The sequence below is a fragment of the Neofelis nebulosa genome, chromosome 1 (assembly GCF_028018385.1).
Source record: "Neofelis nebulosa isolate mNeoNeb1 chromosome 1, mNeoNeb1.pri, whole genome shotgun sequence".
Classification (NCBI taxonomy): Eukaryota; Metazoa; Chordata; class Mammalia; order Carnivora; family Felidae; genus Neofelis; species Neofelis nebulosa.
Window position 1 is genome coordinate 195,244,277 of NC_080782.1, and position 16,722 is coordinate 195,260,998.

Below are 16,722 nucleotides of genomic sequence, written 5' to 3' on the forward strand. Positions count from 1 at the left end.
TAGTTTGTGTTTTGAAGGAATTTGGCTTTTTCATCTGAGTTACAGAATTTATTGGCATAAAGTTGTTTATATTGTCCTATTCTTTTAATGTTTTTAGGATCTACACTGACTACTTGTTATACCTGATGTTGGTGACTTGTGATTTTTCTCTTTTTGTCTTGATCGGTCTGGCCAGAGGTGTATTAATTTTTTTGATGTTCTGAAAGGGCCAGCTTTTGGTTTCATTATTTTTTTCTCCAACTTTTACTTTTTCTAATTCTTTATTATTTCCTTTCTTATGCTTGTCATGGGTTTAATTTGTTCTGTTTTTAGTTTTTTAAGATGGAAGCTTGAGACCTTTCTTCTTATATAAGCATATGATGTTATAAATTTTACTTTGAGCACTGCTCTTTTAAAGTTTAATTCAGTTCAAATACTTTCTGATTTCCATTGTGATTTCTTCTTTGACTTTAGATTGTTTAGAATTGTGTTTTTTAATATTTAGATACTTGGTGATCTCACAGATATCTTTCTGCTATTGGTTTCTAGTTTAATTCCATGGTTTTCAGAGTCTGTATGATTTTGATTCTTTAAAAGTTTTCTGAGATTCGTTTTATCACTCAGTATATGGGCTGTATCGGTAAATATTACATGTACACTTGAAAACAAGGTTTCCTGTCATTATGGGATAGAGCATTCTATGAATGTCAGGTTTATATTTTATAAATATGATTGAGCTAAGTTGGTTAATAATGTCTTCAAGTCTTTGTCAACTGATATTTTTCTCTCTTCTGTCAGTTATTGGGAAAGATGGGCTTAAGTATTTATTTATTTATTTTCCATATATGAAATTTGCCAAATTGGTTTCTGGCTTAAGTATTTAAAATACAATTGTGAATTAATCCAATTCTCTTTTCAGTTTTAGTACTTTTTGCTTTATGCATTTTGAAACCTTTGTTATTAGGTGCGTACATATTTAGTATTGTGTTTTCTTGGTGAATTGACCCCTGTAATATTACTCTTTTTCCTTTATAGACAACATATAATTCTATAAGTTATAATTGTACTATATGTATGTATATACACACACACACAATTATATGATATATCATGTAACATGTAATTGGGTGTGACTTTTTAATCCACTCTGTCTCCAACTTTTGTTTAGAATGATTTGTTAGCTTACATTAAACATTTTTATGTGATTGGTTTTCTATGTACTAACTTGCTGTTCATTTTGTATTTGTCTCACCTGTTTTTTGCTCTTATTTTTCCATTTCTAGCCTTTTTTGGGCTTGATTATTTTTTTAGTAGTCAATTTTATTTCCACTAATGGCTTATTAGTTATATTTCTTTGTTTTATATTTTTAGTGGTTATTTCCGGGTTTGCAATATACATCATGAATTTCTCACAGTCAAATGATATAATAGCACTTTCTGTATGATGTTAGAATATTACAACAGTATACTGCCTTTTTTTCTCTCCTGTTGATGCTATTTTCCTAATATATTTTAACTTGCACATATAATAAATCATATATTTCTTAGGTATTTGCTTTAAAGATTTAATTCCCTTTAATAGTGATTACAAATCAGAAGAGAATTTTTTTATATTTATGGATTTTTTTAAATATTTCAAAGGTTCTTTATTTCTTTGTTGTAAATTTCTATCTAATATCGTATTACTTTTGCCTAAATAAAATATTTCTTGAAATGTAGGTCTGCTGACAGTGACTTTTCACAGTTTTACTTATCTGAAAGAGTCTACTTGCCTTTGTTTCTGAAATATTTTAGCTGGGTTTGAATTTTAGTTTGACAGTTTTCTCCCCATTAGTTTCAAGATGTTGCTATATCATCCTCTAGCTTACATGGTTTCTGAAGAGATGTCCTTTGTCATTCTGGGTTTTGTTCCTCTATATGTAATGAATGTTTCTCTTTTTCTCTGGCCGCCTTCAGGATGGATATATATATATATATATATATATATATATATATATATAAATGTACATATATATATTTCTTAATTTTTTTTAATCTTTATTTATTTTTGAGACAGAGAGAGAGTGTGAGTGGGGGAGGAACAGAGAGAGGGAGACACAGAATCCAAAGCAGGCTTCAGGCTCCGAGCTGTCAGCACAGAGCCCAATGTGGGGCTCAAACTCACAAACCTTGAGATCATGACCTGAGCTGAAGTCGGACGCTTAACCAACTGAGCCACCCGGGTGCCCCAGGATATATATTTTTTAACTCTGGTCTTCATTGAAACCAAATGTGCGTAAGTATGTAGTCATTTGTGATCCTATTTTGGGGTTGTTTTAGCTTTTTTGATTTGTAGTTTATTGTCCCTTCTGATTTTTGATAGGTTTATTTCTGTTATCTTTTTGAGTATTTCTTCTGCCCCCTTTTCTCTCTTCTCTTTCTGGACTATTTTGACAAGTACAGTAGTCTACCTCATGTTGTCCCACAAGTCTTGGATCCTCTGTAGCGGCCACCCCCCATTCAGTTTTCAGTCTGAATAATTTCTATGGTCTAGCTTCACATTTACTAATTCTTCCTGTTGTGGTCAGTTTTTTGTAAACTCAGTGAAAGAATTCTTTGATAAAGCTAATTCTTTGATGAAGCTATTTCTTTAGCATTTTCATATCAGTTTTTAAAAATTTCCACCTATTTACTGAATTTCTTCATGTATGCATGCTGTTTGTCCTTATCTCTAGATTCTTTTACATTTAATCATAGCTATTTTAAAGTCTGTCTCTCCTTGATAGTTTCAACATCTCTGCCATCTTGGCATCTGATTATGTTGATAGCTTTATATCTTAACAATGTGTAACTTGCTTTGTTTTTGTGTCTTGTAACATTTGATTGACTCTATGACATTATGTATAAAAGAACAGCAGAGACTGAAGTAAATCATTATGCTAAGAAGCGGACATATCTCATATTCTGCAAGATACTAGTGTCTGTGCAGGGGGAGGATGAATCAGTTTGGTCAGTAGATGTGCTGAGTTTTTACTTGGTCTTTGCTCTTGAAGTCTCTAGTGATGTGATAGTTCAAGTTCCTTCAGGAATTCATTGCTTTTACCTTGACACTTCTGTGAGTCCTGGAATGTCAGAATTTTTCTTCTCTGTGTTCCTGCTATACCCTCAACTTTCGGTCAGCTCTGAACTCCAGTGTCATAGGAAACCTCCTTTTGTCCTTTTTCTCTATCCCAGCAGGTAGTCTGGGTGGAGGTGCAGATGGGTGGGAGGTGGGGAGGGGGGGGTCTCAGTTCTTTTACACCAACTTCAGCCTTAGGCAAGCCTGGTATACCTCAGTCTGAGTTGAGACTTTGAAAGCATGCCTGTACCTTCTTGTAGTGGCCAAATTGTGTTGTGTCAATGGCAGGCTTATGTTTGTGTGTGTTTTCTGTATACCAGTATGTCTGACTCCATTTTTGAATCATTTTAGAATTCTGGGCCTGAGTGAGTTTTCTGCCTTATCCCAGGAGTAGAGGAGTTTTACCTAGTGTTCAGTTCAGGGGCAAGTGTGTGTGAGTGCTCTTATCCAGCGGCTGCTTTTCTTTGAGCTTAGGGAAGGGGATAGTCAGAGAGTCTAGTCTCTCTTCCAGTGGCTTCACCTCCTTCTCTAGCTGTAGTCCATCTTTGCATGGAAGAAGCAGGAGTATTTACTGTCCTGGCTCCTGTGGCAGATGGCTTTTGCTTCAGTTGATAGTAGAGTCTGGGATGAGGCCAGTTTTTATCCTTGTGTCCCAGTGGTAGCGGATGTCTCCCTTTGTACCCCCTTTCAAGGCAGGGCTTTCTTAGGTCTGTTGTTACATTCTTTTGTCTTAGTACCTGGAGGAGACTTGCAAAAAGAGCAGGGTGATGACTGTGGAGCTTCTGTCCTTGCATCAGGGGCTTTCTGGAATACTAATTGACCGTGCTAGCCCATACTGAGCTTTTAGGAATTTGATAAAATTTTGGTCGCTTATATATATGTTTAAAAATTAGAAGAAAAAAATTTTTATTGCAATAAAAAACAACAAAAATACCATCTTAACTGTTTTTAAACCTACAGTTTAATAATGTCAATTCTATTCACATTGTGCGAAAGATCTCAACTTTTTCATCTTGCCAAACTGAAACTGTATACCCATTAAAAGCAACTCTATTTCTCACTCTCCTGAGTCCCTGACAGCCACCATTCTACTTTCTGTTTCTTACTTGCTTTTAGGACTGTTCATTTTTTTTTTTTTTTTTTTTCATTATTATGGCCAAAGGCAATAGCCTGTTTCTCTGTGAAAGGGGCTTGTTACCCACTGGAACCTATCACCTGGTTGCCTTGTGACTTTAAAAGTCTTTGGCCTCAGAAGCATGATTTTATAGGATATTTATCCTAAGTATTTTCCTTCTTCAGTTTACCTTAAATGTGCTTGATTTATTTCCTTTTTTTTTTTTTTTGGAATGCTTGTTGAATTTTATATAGGTATTTTTAAAACTCATCTGATAAATCATCTTTCTCATTTAGTTGACTGTTATAAAGCATTGTAAAAATTTATCTATTTTTGGGGCGAGTGCAAGTGGGGGAGAGGCAAGAGAGAGGGGGACAGAGAATCTAAAGCTGGCTCTGTGCTGACAGGCTGACAGCAGTGAACCTGATGTGGGGCTTGTAGTCACAAACCATGAGATCATGACCTGAGTCGAAGTCAAACGCCCAACCAACTGAGACACTCAGGTGCCCTTGTTATAAAGCATTTCATTAGAGGATTTATTAACATTGAACTGTCTTTGCATTAGGGGATCAAACCCTGATTTTTCATAATTTATTTTTGTATAAGTTTTCTTGATTCTGTTTGATAAATTAGAATGATACTTAGAATATACACATCTGTATTCACAAGTGGGATTGGTCTATAGTATTTTCTTTGCTATTGAATCATATTTTTATACAAATATTTTGGTGGAGGGTCACCTGGGTGGCTTAGTTGGTTAAGTGTCTGACTCTTGGTTATAGCCCAGGTCATGATCTCATGGTTTGTGGGTTTGAGACCTGCACCGGGCTCTGTGCTGACAGTGCAGAGCCTGCTTGGGATTCTCTCTCTCTACCTCCCTTCCTCCCTCTTTTTACTTAAAAAATAAATAAATATGTTGGTGGATACATAAATTGAGAAAATATTCATGTCTTTCCATGAGCTACATTTAAAACTGTTCCTTATAGGCTAGTATTAAGTGCGAACCATTAGGTCATGGTTTTTACTGGTTTTTTTTCGAGTGGCAGATATATATTATTTTTTCTAATTTCTTCTCTGTACTTGTCCATTACAGTTGTCATCTTCTTTTTTGGATTACGTTTTGGGTAATAAATTGCTCATGTGGTTTTTTTTTTTTTTTTTTTTTTAATTGATTGATTGACATATAACTGACATAACAGTTTAGTAGTTTTAGGTATACAACATATGATTTGCTGTATGCATATATTGCTAAATGATTAGCACAAGTTAACATCTATCACGACACAGCTACAATCGTTTCTCTTTCTTGTGATGACACTTTTAAGATTTACCGTCAGCAACTTTCAAATGCGATACATTATTGATAACTGTAGTCACCATGCTGTACATTGTATGCCCAGAACTTACTTGTCTTATAACTGCAAGTTTGTGCCTTTTGACCATCTTTATCCATGCCATCCACACCCAGCCCCTGGCAACCACCACTTTGTTTTCCATATCCATGATGTTCATGTCCGTCTCTACTCATTTGCTTCATAAGCTTTCAAATTTGTTGCCTTAGGATAGCATTTACTATTCCCTACTATGTAATTACATTTCTATCGTAAAGCTTATGTAACTTTTTAAACTCCTAATATTGTCTCTTTTTTAACTGTTTTTTTAAAAATGTTCTGTAAGTTTCTTTGCTATTTTATTATGCTTAAAAAAAAAAGCTTTTGAATTTTGCTTCATTTCTACTGCTTTTATTTTCTCTCATGACTTTTAGCTCATATTTTCTTAATTATTTGTCCTTTTTTTTTTTTTTTAACTTAGTTCTTTAAAAGGTAAATCTTGGGGCGCCTGGGTGGCTCAGTCGGTTAAGCCTCCGACTTCAGCTCAGGTCACGATCTCGCGGTCCTTGAGTTCGAGCCCCGCGTCGGGCTCTGGGCTGACAGCTCAGAGCCTGAAGCCTGCTTCCGATTCTGTGTCTCCCTCTCTCTCTGCCCCTCCCCCGTTCATGCTCTGTCTCTGTCTGTCTCAAAAATAAATAAACGTTAATTAAAAAAAAATAAAAAATTAAAAAAAATAAAAGGTAAATCTCCTTTTAACTATGAAGGCATTCAAGTTAGAAATACTGTTCTGACTAAACATCCTTTGCTATATTCTATGCTTTTTTTTTTTTTTTGGAAGAATTATTCTTTTCATTGTTTCTAATTTTTGTGATTTTTGTTGTAATTTTATTATAATTTAACTTATAATTTATAATTGATTTCTTCTTTGAATCAAGGATTTCTAGGACTATGTTTTAAAATTTCTGACTATTAACTATTTTTAGGTCTTCATCTTGTATTTATATTTAAATTTTGATTTATATTCAAAGACTTTGTTAAATAGTCTCATTTTAAAATAACTATATTTTTCTTTGTATCTATATGATTTGTTTTTAGAAATGTTTCATAGAGATTTGAATAAAAGTATTTTCTCAACTGAGGAATGTGATAACCCATTTTTCACCTGTTAAATTGAGTTTAACAGGTTGAAGTGAGTTGATTTGTTTTAGGTTATTTTAAGTTATAACATTTTTTTCAGTTAAATTGGATTAATTCGAAAGGTGGTGTATTAAGTTCTACATTCTGATCATGTTTTTGTATCTTCATTGGATTTTTAAAATTTATTTTTTATTATTTTAAATTATAAAATATAAGCAACATAAAATTTACCATCTCACCCATTCTTAGCGTACAATTAAGTAGTGTTAAGTATATTCACATTGTTGTGCTGTGCATCTCCAGAACTTACTCATCTGGCAAAACTGAAACTATATACTAATTACACTACTCCCACTACCTGCGCCCCCCCGCCTCCCCGGCAACCACCATGCTACTTTCTGTTTCTAGGAGTTTGACTATTTTAGATACCTCTTATAAGTAGAATCCTATGTTGTCTTTTTGTGACTGGCTTATTTTAGTTAGCATAATGTCTTCACAGTTTATTTATGTGCGAGCGTTTGTCCAGGTGTCCTTTTTTAAGGCTGTATAATGTTAAGTTGTATTTATACCACATGAACATGTGTGTACAAATGTCTTTTGAGTCTCTGCTTTAAATTCTTTTGGACACGTAACCAGAAGGGGAATTGCTGTATATTGTAATTCTGTGTTTAATTTTTTAGGAATTGCTATACTGTTTGCCGCAGCACCTGTACCATTTTGCATTTCCATCAGCAGGGCACAGGGGTTCCGATTTCTCTACATTCCTGCTAATACTTGCTATTTTCTGGAATTATTTTTTTTTCTTTTGATAATAGCCATTCTGATGGGTGTGAAGTGACGTCTCCTTGTGATTTTGGTTTGCATTTCCCTGATAATTAGTGATGGTGAGCATCCTTTCATTTGCTTATTGACCATTTGTATATTTTCTTTAGAGACATGTCTATTCATTTACTTTGCCCATTTTTAGTTTTGATTTTATTGTTGACTTTTAGAAGTTCTTTGTATATTCTGGATATTAACCCCTTATCAGATACGTGATTTGTAAATAGTTTTCTCCCATTCTGTGGGTTGCCTCTTCACTCTGTTGAGAGTGTCCTTTGAGGCACAAAAGCTGTTAATTTTGTTTTCGTCCTGTTTATCTGTTTTTTCTTTTGTTGCCCATACTGTTGGTATCATGTCCAAGATCTCATTGCCAAATCCATCGTCATGAAGCTTTTTACTTGTGTTTTGTTTTGAAAGTTTTGTTGTTTTATGTCTTCATTAAATTTTTTATAGCTTTGCTTGTATGTTTATTTGTGTATTGTTTGGTACATATACCTCCATGACATTTCTTAAAATTATTATTCTTTTTATTGAATGCCTTTAAAATGAAACTTATCCTATACTGATGTTCATATTGCCATCCCTGTTTTCTTTTTGAGGAAGAGTTTAACTATATTGGATTTTACTCTACCAATCTATTTATTCTGTCATTAGCTTTTCCTTTTTAATTTGTTTTGTCTTATAAAGTAGTGTTGTTGTTGTTTTTTTTCAGTATCTAGGGTTTTTTTAAACTCATTTTCCCTGCTTTTTAACAGTTACATGTAACATAACAACCATATACTTTTTCTCAGTTATGATTTTTTAGCTATTTTTCCTTCATAATTCCTTTTGTGAATTTAATCAAAGTGGATATTTATTTTCTTTTATTTCCTACATGACTCCTATCAATTTGGAGGATGCTCTGTGCTTTACCATTTGACTAATCAATAGTCCTTCCCCAGCTTCATGTTTATAGCCACTGTTAGCTCATACAGTGCTTTGTGTGAGAAGGAAAATGCACCATTTCCTTAAGACTACTCTGATTGACAAAAAATTGTTGTAGTATACTGCCATCCAGAACATTTTGCTAACAGATACACAAATCTCTGAGGTCTACAATGTGAAGGACTCCCTCTAAGATGTGATGCCCTTGGCTGGATATAACTTGCTGTGATAAGAGTAGGGAAAATAGATTTTTTACTACGTTTTATAGCAAGGTGACTGCCAATTTTCTTACTTTTTCTCTTTTGTGAGTTTTCATTATTTTGGTCCCCTGGTATGGTGAGGTATACTAGGGATGCTTTATTCTAAGAATATGAGCCTATGGATATTGTACTGCTGGCATTATTTCATAATTCTCTAGAGATTTCTGTGTTAATAGAAGTTCATTGGTTTCTTCAGTTAATAATATAAGCCTTGGGGTGCCTGGGTGGCTCAGTCGGTTGAACGTTCGACTCTAGATTTTGGCTCGGGTCACGAGTCCAGGACTGTAGGATCGAGCCCCATGTTGGGCTTGGCAGTGAGCATGGAGCCTGTTTAAAATTTTCTCTCTCTCCCTCTACCCCTCTCCCCTGCTTATACTCTCTCTCTCTCTCTCTTCAAAACAAAACAAACCTTGGGCAGAAAAATTATTTCAGTCCTAATTACAGCTTATAGATGTTTTGAACTTGTTATCTTAGTTTTTTTTAAATACATATGCTTTAGATAGCACACTTTTTTGATGTTTATTTTTAATTTTTGAGAGAGTGCACGTGAGTGTGAGTGGGGGAGGGGAGGAGAGAGAGGGAGACACAGAATCTGAAGCAGGCTCCAGGCTCTGCTGTCAGCAGAGAGCTCAATGCCAGGCTCGAACCCACAAACCACGAGATCATAACCAGAGCCGAAGTCAGACGCTTAACCGACTGAGCCATCCAGGCACCCCTTGTTGTCTTAGTTTTTAACCCTAATTTGAAAAGCACAGCAATCTTTGATCTCCATATTGTTAAAATATTTTCTGAAAAGTCTTACTATAAAATCATAAACTGTGTGCTCGGAACACTCACAGTCATGGAAATCAACTAATTTTCATTGAGTGTTTATAATGTGCCTAAGATTGTGTTTAGATCTTGCCTTAGTTTGCTTGGACTCTGGGTAGTTTAAACAACATAAATTTATTTTCTTACAGTTCTGAAGAGATCCAAGATCAGGATCAGTTCCTGGTGAGGACTTTCTTCTTGGCTTGCAGGTGGCTACCTTCTCACTGTGTTCCTATATGAAGGGGGGGGGGGGGGGGCGGAGAGAAAGGGAGGGGAGGGAGCTTTGGTATCTCTTCTTGTAATTAAAGCCCTATCTATGACCTCACAGGCCATATTTACAAATACAGTTGTTGCCTTGGAGGTTATACTTTCAACATAAACATTTTGGGCAGACAGACGTTCAGTCTATAGCAGATTCAGAGCCTAAGTTCTTGAAAAATAAGGCATTAAGTCTTAAGTTTACTGTAAGAGTGGGTTCTTAATAGTTTGACTTTGTGCCACAGTCATAAAATTACACATTCATGGCCATATGTAAAGAATTTAAAGAGATCAAAACCTCATCCAGAGAGCATCTTGAAGAATTACCACGTATTCAAGAGTATTGGTTTGTGGGGAAGGATATATAACCCTGGGCTTTTCTTCCTAGAAGTGAAGAAATGGTCTCCAAACATACGCTGTTGGGTACCATGTACAGTAATACTAAGGACTCAGCAAGAAAATGCTGTTCAAGCTTCTGGCTATGCCTCAGTGGCTGCTTTTCAAACAGAGCATTGGCAAAAATGGGGAGGGAATAAAGATTTTCTTTTCCCATTTTGGGGGGATAGGTTTTGTCTAGTATATGTTTATTTTATTTGGATCTAAAGCAATATGAGCATGTATTTACTGTATGTGCTTGGTAGTGGATTGAACAGTGGTTGTTAAGAAGAGATACCTCCCTGTCAATCTCACCAAGATCTGAATGTTATCTTTTTTGGAAAAAGGGTCTTTGCAGATGCAATTAAGTTAAGAACATTGAGATGAGATCGTCCTGGATTACCTGGGTGAGCCCTAAATCCAATGACAAGTATCCTTGTAGGGTCAGAAGAGAAGTCAGTATGAAGACTGAGGCAGAGTTTGGAGTAGTGTGGTCACAAGCCTAGGAACACCAAGGAATGCCAGCAGCCACCAGAAAAGCTGGAAGAGGCATGGATTCTCCCTTAGGGTCTTCTGAGAAAGTGATTTTTGGGATTCTCGCCTCCAGAGCTATGAGAGAGTGATTTCTGATTTTAGCTACCAAGTTTGTGGTAATTTGTTAGGGCAGCCACAGGGGACTAATCCCTACCCACTGTGAGGAATTCTTTCTGCCAAATGTGAGGGGTCCAGAATTGAGCAAGACAAGTCCTTGCTACCAGGAATGCAAACTTTTTTGAAAAGGAAACAAAAACATAATTTCATATTACAATAAATTGAATACTCTAATTTTGTATAGGATGTTCTGAAAGCATTGAAGGGTACAGCTACCTTGGTTTAGAAAGTTTGGAGGATTTTTGAGGAAGAGACTTTTGATCTGGGTTTGAATGAGGAGTAAGAGTGTACCTGGACAGAGGGGCTGGAGGGAGAAATGCGTATCAAAGGGTGTGCCCTGTTCCTTTAACCCCCCTGTGACGTGAGCTCCCCATCTCAAATCTTATTATCTTCAATTAGAGTAAAGCACATTGTCAATTTGAGGCTGCCTTATCTCATACTCTAGTAGTATGCCTCGGTGGTAAATAGAAAAGATAAAAAAAAAAAAAAATCACCCTCCATCCAGGCCCCATCACTTATTCTTCTGGCTCAGTATGAAATCAGTGGCCTACACATGAGGCCACGGGTATAAAGAGCTGCTTACTCTGTGATGGGGCAGGGGAAAGGGTTGGTAAGCTTCTGTATAAAGGGCCAGAAACTAAATATTTTATTTATTTATTTTTTGAAGTAAATATTTTAGACTGCTGTCTACATAGGGTGTCCAGGGCTGTGCATGTATATGTATATGTGTGTATATATATAAATTTTCAAAACACACATATATAAATTACAACTTTTTTAAATTTTTTTTTTTTCAACGTTTTTTTAAATTTATTTTTGGGACAGAGAGAGACAGAGCATGAACAGGGGAGGGGCAGAGAGAGAGGGAGACACAGAATCGGAAACAGGCTCCAGGCTCCGAGCCATCAGCCCAGAGCCTGACGCGGGGCTCGAACTCACGGACCACGAGATCGTGACCTGGCTGAAGTCGGACGCTTAACTGACTGCGCCACCCAGGCGCCCCTAAATTACAACTTTTTAAAAATATGTTCTACAACATACATATTTGTTGAATATGTATGTTGAAAAACTTTTCTTGGAGAGCAGGCCTTACAGAAACAGGTCCTGTGCTCTATGTGGCCTATAGGCCGCAGTCTGCTGACCCTTGTTCTGTGATATATTAAACTAGGGCTTTCTTTTTCTTTGTAAAGGAGAGTGAAATATTTCTGCTGTAAAGAAGAGATATAAATATGAACAACTTAAAATCTGAGCCAAGGTATTAGCGATTTAAATTTACGACTTTCTAACCTTAAACAAATATTGAACAAGCTTACAAATGGCCAGGAAATTTTCTTTAACATCTTAAGTTTTCTTTAACATCTTTGCCCCTTTAATAAATGGAACTTAAAAAGCATATTTCAAAGATTCAGAAGAAGAGGAAGCATGACATGTTAATGTTTCTCTAATAACACCACTTTCAAAGGCTACATTTCTAGTTTAGTAACTAATAACATTTTAAAAAGCCCATTTCTTTTTCATTAGCACAGATGTTTTCCTATGCGAGAGGTATTGTGTTTTGAAAGATGCTTTAACGACATTATGTTCTTTAGGATGTAATTGGACATTTTCGCTCGTCTTGTGAGGGAACTTTCTTTTTTAGGCTTTTTTTTCCTTCTTTTTTTCATTCATAGCTCCTGAAACTTCCCAAAGTGCTGTAGCTTCAGAAATTGCCAACAAATTATTTTAGGATTATTTTCAGTTCTCTTAAGGTAAGCTACTATAGGTATCTCAAAGATGACTTATTTTTAGTTCCTACAAAGCAGTTACAAATTAGGTGTTATAAAAAACTTTACTTTGAGCTTAAAATGAAAAGAATATTAAGGATATTTTCAAAAGATGTCTTACGGGTCAGACTTTCTTTCAGGCTATAGTACAGTTCTCATCTGTTCTTTTTTTTCCCCCACTGGGTACATACAGTTCAAGTGGATCAATAAAATTTGCTGAGGCAAAAGGTAATTCTGAATACAAATTGTATTCTGGAAGTCAATCTGAGATACAAAATTAGGATGCTTAGCAGTCGGTCTCTTGTGTTCCACGTGGTACTTGTATCTTATTTCTAGGTTACGAGCCACCGATTCCTTACCCTCCAACTGCTTGCTTTAGCTGCATCTCTCATCCCACTGACCTCCTTTCAGAGAAAGATCTCAAGTCATTTCAGTTTCATTCAGACCAACTGTGATATCGTTGGTGAAGTCTGGCAAAACAATTAGAATTTTTGCATTTGTTGAGTGGATTACAGAAACTGCAGTCCATCTCCTTGGCGTAGACTAGGCCATTAGGTTGTAACACGAGTTATTATTTGTTCCCATTCCCCAGTCTAGAGGAAGAGACCAAGCACATTGGATGACCTCTAGAGTTACGCTGTGATAAGAACTGTAGTCCTGGCCATAGAAGGAAAGTCATGGTAACTCCTAAGAATGCTCTGTGGAGGGATGGCCTATGAGCCACACCTTGATGGGTGGGTTGCTTTTGAATGGGTGGAGGGAGAGGAAAGGGCTGTCCAGGAACAGGAAGCAGCTTGAGCTCAGGGTGAGGCAGGAAGTGCTGGGTGTGTATAGGGCTGAGGTCCACTGTGGCTGATTGAACCCACAGAAATGCTTTCTTTGGAAATATACAATGCTTTCATAGATTTAAGCCAACAGAGAAACTTGAGAGACTTCACTTTAAAAATTTAGATTTCCAATTTCTTTTGAAAACTTTGAATATTTTATAACCATTGGTTGAAGCTTATTGTTATTCCTTGGTCCCACATTATTTTAATTACTATATTTTAGACATTTTAATGTGGATTAAAGTCTTCCCTCCCCCCCCTCCCCCCCCCCGCCGCCAAATGTCTTGGCTACTATGGCCACTTTATTCCATATCACTTTTTTTTTTAATGTTTATTTTATTTTAGAGCATGTGAGCAGGGGAGGGGCAGAGAGAAAGAGGGAGACAGAGGATCTGAAGCAGGCTCTGCACTGTTAGAGCAGAGCCCATTGTAGGGCTCAAATCCATGACCTGAGCTGAAGTCACTTAACTGACTGAGTCACCCAGGTGCCCCTGTCTTTTTTTTTTTTTTTTTTTTTAAGTTTATTTATTTTGAGAGAGAGGGAGGGAGAGAGCGAGCGAGCATGAGCTGGGGAGGAGAAGAGAGAGACAGGGACAAGGAGAATCCCAAACAGGCTGCACATTGTCCACGCAGAGCCTGAATCAGGGTTCCGTCTCACAGACCATGAGATTATGACCTGAGCTGAAATCAAGAGCTGGTGTTCAACCCACTGAGCCACCCAGGTACCCTAATTCCATAGGACTTTTATAATTATTATTATTATTATTTTTTTTAATGTTTTTTTTTTTAATTTATTTTTGGGACAGACAGAGACAGAGCATGAACAGGGGAGGGGCAGAGAGAGAGGGAGACACAGAATCGGAAACAGGCTCCAGGCTCCGAGCCATCAGCCCAGAGCCTGATGCGGGGCTCGAACTCACGGACCGCGAGATCGTGACCTGGCTGAAGTCGGACGCTTAACCGACTGCGCCACCCAGGTGCCCCTATAATTATTTTATTTTACTAGAAATATGGTATGTATTTATAGTTTACTTAAACTTTGTTTTATGTTGTTTTTCAGTAAAACATAGATTTGAGTTCTATAGATATTTTATATTTGTAGTTGCTATTGTGAATGTACCCTTCGACCTTTTTTAACTAGTCATTGTTGGCATGTTTTTGTAGGAAATCCCTATTGTTTGGATTGACATTTTTATTATGTTAAGGAAGTACCCTTTTCTGTTTTCACTAAGAATTATAATCAAGAATAGATTTCAAATTTTATCAAATGTTGGGCATCTTATAATATTCCTTTTTGACATGTTAGTGCTTTGGATCATAGTATGTGGCTTTTTAGTAGTAAATTAGTAAGCTTCACATGTTTTTCTGTGTTCTAGAGTAGTCAGAGCATCAGAATGATCTGTTAAAAGTAATTTTGAAATCTATCATCTGTTCTTTGAATATTGGGAAACTTGATGTCTGTATCTTTTTAAAATAAGTAATTATTTAGGTTTATTCCCCCCACTGCATCCCACATAGTCTGTTCTGTAGCATTGATCCATTCAGATTTCCTACTTCTTTTAAATCAATATTGATTGATATTCATGGTTACCTCTAAAATAATGTTGTAGTTGTTTTCAGATTTGTTAGCATAAATGTAAACATGTATTTAAAAAATTTCCATTTGGTGGTTAAAAGCAGTTCTTCATTTCATGATTTGTGTATTTTATATCCTTGAAAATTAGTTTATGTCTTACCATTTAAAAAATATTCAAGTTTAGTACTTCTGTTTTCTGTTGCATTTCCTAATTGGCTGTTTGAGTATGATTAGAGTTTAAATTTAGTTATTCTTTTTCTTTCTTTCTTTCTTTCTTTCTTTCTTTCTTTCTTTCTTTCTTTCTTTCTTTCTTTCTTTCTTTCTTTCGAGAGTGTGTGAGCCTGGAGGGACAGATGGGGGAGAGAGAGAGAGAGAGAGAGAGAGAATATGAATGAATGAATGCATGAATGAATGAATCTCAAGCAGGCTCCATCTCAAGACCCTGCAATCATGACCCGAGCCGAAATCGAGAGTCGGATGCTCAATGACTGAGCCACCCAGGTGCCCCTAGTTACTCATTTTTAGTTAAAACTGATACTTTCTGTGTTTTAGGGTTCACTGAAAATTGTTTGCACACAGTATATGAGTAGTTTAGATAAAATTGCCACATATATTTAAAAACAATGTATGAACTCAATGTAAAATTTGATGTAAAGGTGTTAACCTTAGTCTGTTGTTCTTAAAGAGTTCTCCTTGGCTTCTGGAAGAAAGATCATATGTAAGTGAACATTTAGAGTTTTTCAGTTGTAGAGCAGTCAGTAGGAATTCAGCAGCCATCTGATACCCTAATAGTTTTGAAAAAGTTGATCTACAGAGATTCTCAGGAAACCGGGGTGATGTAGACATAGGTTAAGTTATTGCTACTGTTCCAGGGCACAGTGCATGTACTCAAAGAGATGGGGGGACATACTTCAGAAGAATGTGGAAAGAGCCTTTTGATAGGATCATTACTGGATGAGTATGAAGTGTCTGTGCCATCACAGACATGTGGATGCATTTAGTTTCTGAGATGGCTGATGCTATAAGAAGTAAAGTGTTAAAAAAAGGCGGGGTGGGGAGGAACAAAATAGCACATGGAAGATTGAGCATTTTTATCGAATGGAAAGTAAAGGACTATAATGTAGAGTGGATAAGCCTAAAGTTTGTTTTATCAAGACAAATGATCTAACATATCTCATAACTAAGTATTTTTGTGAGAACAATTGCTTTTTCTCTTGAAACTTGTATAAAATGTATTTGTCTTGACTGTTTGTTGACCGGAATCTCAAGGCCTATATGTGGGCATTTCCACTTTGATGTCTTCTCTTTGCTCCTCAGCAACTCATGTTCTGACCAAGTGGATGCATCATTTTTCAGGTACAGGGCAAGTTTTAATGGCTTTACTGGGCTTTCCTTGATTTCTAGTGTCTGATAAGTGGTTTATTTCTCTAAGCTTTTTTTTTTTTTTTAATTCTTTAAATTGGTATACATACCTAGAGACCTCAGAGTTAAATAGGTAGAACATGAAATGATCTAAAAAGTGATGAATGAACATTCCTTTTTTATTTTTATCTCAATAGGGATTATTATCTTGAAATCCAACATATTTCTTTAACTTAGTGGTACTGTAATTACAAATTTTGATTGGAAAGTGTAGAGAAAAATTGCATAGAGACTCTTACCTGGAATATTTGCTCTTGGAAATGGAATCCTGAATACACATGTGTCCCATGTAGCCATCTTTAGCCTCTTTTCGTTCGAGTTGTTTTGAATTGGAACTAACTCCCTTGGCGAGGGTGTACTGTCCTAATATAGAAAA

At 36.1% G+C, this 16,722-nt stretch overlaps 1 protein-coding gene across 8 annotated transcripts in view; it reads left to right on the top strand.

The window, feature by feature from the left end:
* The window catches only part of KLF12 (KLF transcription factor 12), a 447,719-nt gene that overhangs the window by 14,366 nt on the left and 416,631 nt on the right, over window positions 1-16,722 (top strand). For 3 of the 8 annotated variants that reach the window (XM_058682944.1, XM_058682936.1, XM_058682952.1), the window contains exon 2: window positions 9,624-9,683. The exons of the other annotated variants lie outside the window; for them this stretch is intronic. The gene's annotated coding sequence lies outside the window, so the exon portion shown is untranslated. The remainder of the gene's footprint in view (window positions 1-9,623; window positions 9,684-16,722) is intronic. 8 annotated transcript variants of the gene reach the window in all.